This window comes from Lepisosteus oculatus, chromosome 14, assembly GCF_040954835.1.
Source record: "Lepisosteus oculatus isolate fLepOcu1 chromosome 14, fLepOcu1.hap2, whole genome shotgun sequence".
Lineage (NCBI taxonomy): Eukaryota > Metazoa > Chordata > Actinopteri > Semionotiformes > Lepisosteidae > Lepisosteus > Lepisosteus oculatus.
This window is the reverse complement of record NC_090709.1, coordinates 24,439,651-24,443,830: the sequence shown is the minus strand read 5'-3', so window position 1 is coordinate 24,443,830 and position 4,180 is coordinate 24,439,651. Positions and strand designations below refer to the sequence as shown.

Below are 4,180 nucleotides of genomic sequence, written 5' to 3'. Positions count from 1 at the left end.
TATTTTGATTAGTATTTTTCGTAGCGTTCTTCCTCAGCTTTTAAGATATTTGGTGAGCAAGAACCACTGAGAACGAGTCTGAATCAATCAAGAACACATATGGTACTGCTGTCCTGTGTACAACTGCTTTGTCCTAATTGAGCTTTTCAGTGTTGAAGAAGACGTTTCCAATTTCGATTGCTGGTTTCAGAGGATGTGCTACAGGATCACAGATTCAATTGAAATGATTTGGAGATGCATTGGCTGGGATTCAAACCTGGCTCAATTTCATGGAGGCACCTATACTCAGCAACGAGAGGAAAGGAGAAGGGGCCAGAGGTAATGTGCCTGAATGGTCTAATATGCTGGATTTTAGGCTCCACTCTCTCAGGGGCGTGGGTTTAAATCCCACTACTGCCCAATGTTTTAAGACCTTACTTCCTGAGATTTGTAATATGGTCAGTAAAAGCACTTTATGTAAGTATCTCTTATGTCAGCGCTACAAGTCACTTACTGCTCCACAGATCCGGGGTTCAATCCCTGGCATCTTCAGTTGTTTTATATTACTGTACTCACATCGCAATCTTCTGTTGAGTGAGAACTCCTTGCTCGTGTTCATAGAGAGCCAGGTTTACCTTTTGAATCTCACCCGGGATTTCCTGAGAGATCATTCAGCGAGCGAGTCCTCCCTCTGGACACGGCATTGAGCTGAAAGCTGCACGAATTCCTCACTGCGTGTCCTGTACTGTTACAGGTGGTCCAGCGTAAATGTGCAGCACAGTGAAATGAACACCTTGAACTTTTTCTGTATGTGAAGGAAAATGCAAAAGAACATGTAAAGTATTGATCACATAAAATATCCATGGTACAACTCGAGAAAAAACTGAAGCACAAAACAACGACTTTTGATGATTACAAGAGATTCAAGAAACACAACCGTCCGCAGATGGGTTCGGATGCTGAACGCTTAAGTCAAAAGAACAAAAGTGAAGTAAACTCTCTTCATTGTCTAATAGTTTATGAAATAAAACAATTTCTTACTTTCTTAATAATTTCCTACTATTGATAGACGATTTATTGAATTTTAACAGAATCACAATTGCAAACATTTTGGGTTAAACTGTTATTCACATACTCTAACAAAGAGAAACGTTAGTGTCTTCCGGTGTGTGAGCCCATCTCTCAAAAAATGAAAAAATAAGTTATATAAATTGAATTGTTCTACTTTTTAGGCTTGCATAGTCTTATTCATATTTCAGTTAAACCTTTTCTTCTGTAGTAATTTCATTTGATATTAAAATTAGTCCTGATTTACAAGAATTTTGTAATAAGTTTCAATTTAGGAAAATCGTGCCCAGAAGCTACCAAAACTGGTAATGTTCACATAAAGTGTAATGCCAAAGCAGCAGTTGGGGTGGGAAACAAAAGGCATTTCTTGGTATGAATCCTTAAACTTCATAGATGGCGTTCTAGGACTTCTCGCTTCAGATAAAGCTGTCAATACATCATAGATTTCTACTCAATCAATATCAGCAGTGTTATCACTACCGAACGCTAAATATAGATCCTGGCAATAATTCATGAGCTGTTTGTTAGAAAATTGTTTATGGTTTTTTTTAAACATATTTTCAATACCAGACAAAAAGTGGAAACTTTCAATTTCGTGCAACTGATGAAATCTCTCTTCGATGGAAGTTATAAGTACAGTACATCCAAAATACTGCGGAATCAATCAAATGTACATGTTTCTTGTGGATCCAGAAGATCATTTTGAGACTCAAAACATGCCTGTCTTTTCTTTTTTCGAGGACGAAGGAGTAGCAGCAGGAGTAGCAGTAATGGCAAGAACGTGTTTAGAGTTCAGCACTTCTCATTTCTAATGCAGAGCCATCGACTCGGAAAGCACCGCCCGCGATAAAAGAAATTGCAGAATTGGTCTGTTCATGCTGCCTACACGCTTTGAATTGCTGGCATTTTCTGCAAGCGTTCCTTTTTGGGGGTTCATGAAATTCCTCACATTTGAGCCAACACTAAAATATTTCATTCGGGGTCGCCTAATTCATAGTGCAAACCGAATCTACAGGGGAATGCTGTGGCACATGAAGCTGTTTGTTATTCTGTTGTGAGGTGTGAGGGGCGGAATGCAAATCGAGTTGGTGAATAGAAAATGAAACAGGAGTCACTTCTTGAGCTACGAATTCCAAAAAGTATGAAAACCTGTGCATTTTATCAGTGCAGAATACTCACAAATTGCACTGAGTTGCTTGCTTTCTTCTGCTGCTTTTATATTTCAGTCATTCACTGTCAGCTAGCACTGGAACAATTCAAGAGAGGTAAAAACGGAAGCTGTCAGGAGTGGGATTTGAACCCACACCTCCATTTGGAGACCAGAACACCCAAGCCAGCTGGAAAGACACATGTCCTTGAGTCTGGCGCCTTAGACCACTCGGCCACCCTGACAAGCAAAAGCAAGCGGTGTGCTGAATGCACCAATAGTTGACTAAACTGAGTTTCTTCCCTGAAATTATTTGCTTGCAAAGACCCAAGTTGCCTTGAATGGATCTTGGAAATCAAATATACGGATGGATTGTTATTCGGTTGTGAGTTTTGAGGGGCGTATTATAAATTGAGTTGGTGAAAAGGCGCTTTTTGTTAGTCTGTCGGGAGGCTGCACAAGGTGTTTAGAGGGAGAACTTCTAAAAGGCAGGCTCTCTATGTTTAACATCAAGAAAGATTTTTTTCTCAATGGCAATGCTCTTTGGCGCTTTCAGCTTTACGTAGGGAACAACGTCTGCCGAGACCACTTTTGAGCCAGTGCAAATGGTAATGTGCCACCAAGTACATTTAATATTGGCTGTGGTAGCAAGCTGCTTTTGTTCGTGAAGCTTTTACTTCTTTAAGCTGAATCATCGGCAGGAGTAGCTTATTAAATCTTTGCTCATTGCGCTCCATCAGAAATACCTTGTTCATGTTCAAAAGAGATCAGGGGATTTACTTCATGCTTTCACATGGCATACCTTACACGAAAGATTTAAATGGGGAATTAATTGTGCTTCTTGATGTTGTTCCTGTGGTTGCCTTGGTTACAATGGTGAACGTTCTTCCACGTTCTGCTAGAGTATCCACTGGGTGGGCTTTATCAATTGGCTCGGATAGGTCATCAGTGCTCCGTCTCCAGAAAAATAATCAGCACTGTCTTTTTTCTGTGTGCATGACCGTCTTTTAAAACATATCAAATCACGAGTTCATTGATTTCTCCAAATAACAACAATACATCTTAACCCTTCAATCCAATAGTTTTACTCCAAGTAAAAAGCAGCGCAATATATAGAGAGATGACATTCAAAGATTTCAACGTTCTTATTGGATTGCCTGTATGCAGATATCGCTCAGAATTGCTAATATGATTTTAATTCAGTTTTTCTCTACTACTTTCAGAGTCTTTTATTGACCTTGCTGAAGCAGAGAAGTGACATAATCACAAATGCAACCAGTTGTGCAGCTGTTTCTGGTTAATAATGATTAAATGCGGAAAAAAAAACCAGCTCCTTGCATTAAGAGTCCTCCCTCTGGATTCCTCTGAAAGCTGCGCGAATTACTCACTGCGTGTCCTGTACTGTATAGCACAGTGATAACAACGCCTTGAGTTTTTTTCCGTATGTAAAGGAAAATGCAAAAGAGCATGAAAAGTATTGATGGTATAAAATATCCATGGTACAACTCGAGAAAGAACTGAAGGACAAAACAATGACATTTGATGATTACAAGAGAAACACAACCGTCAAACATGGGCTTGGATCCTGACCACTTGCGTTAAAAGACAAAGCAAAGGATATAACCTGTAAATGTCTTCATGTCTTACAGTTTATGAAATAAGACAATTTCTTACTTTCTTGATAATTTCTTACTATTGATAGATGCTTTTTTTAATTTTAACAGAATCACAATTACAAACAAATGGGGTTAAACTGTTATTCACATACTCTAACGAAGAGAAACGTTAGTGTCTTCCGGTGTGTGAGCCCATCTCTCAAAAAATAAAAAAATAAGTTCTATAAATTGAATTGTTCTATTTTTCAGGCTTGCATAGTCTTATTCATATTTCAGTTAAGCCTTTTCCTCTGTAGTAATTTCATTTGATATTAAAATTAGTCCTGATTTACAATTTTGGACATGGTTCATCTTAAAGAATTTTGTAATA

At 38.6% G+C, this 4,180-nt stretch overlaps 1 non-coding gene across 1 annotated transcript; it reads right to left on the bottom strand.

Moving 5' to 3' along the window:
- Window positions 1–2,326: 2,326 nt before the first annotated feature.
- On the bottom strand, window positions 2,327–2,439 carry trnal-caa (transfer RNA leucine (anticodon CAA)). The gene is made up of 2 exons: window positions 2,402–2,439; window positions 2,327–2,372 (listed from the first exon to the last, which is right to left on the bottom strand). It is a non-coding gene; the product is annotated as a tRNA-Leu (tRNA).
- Window positions 2,440–4,180: the final 1,741 nt, after the last annotated feature.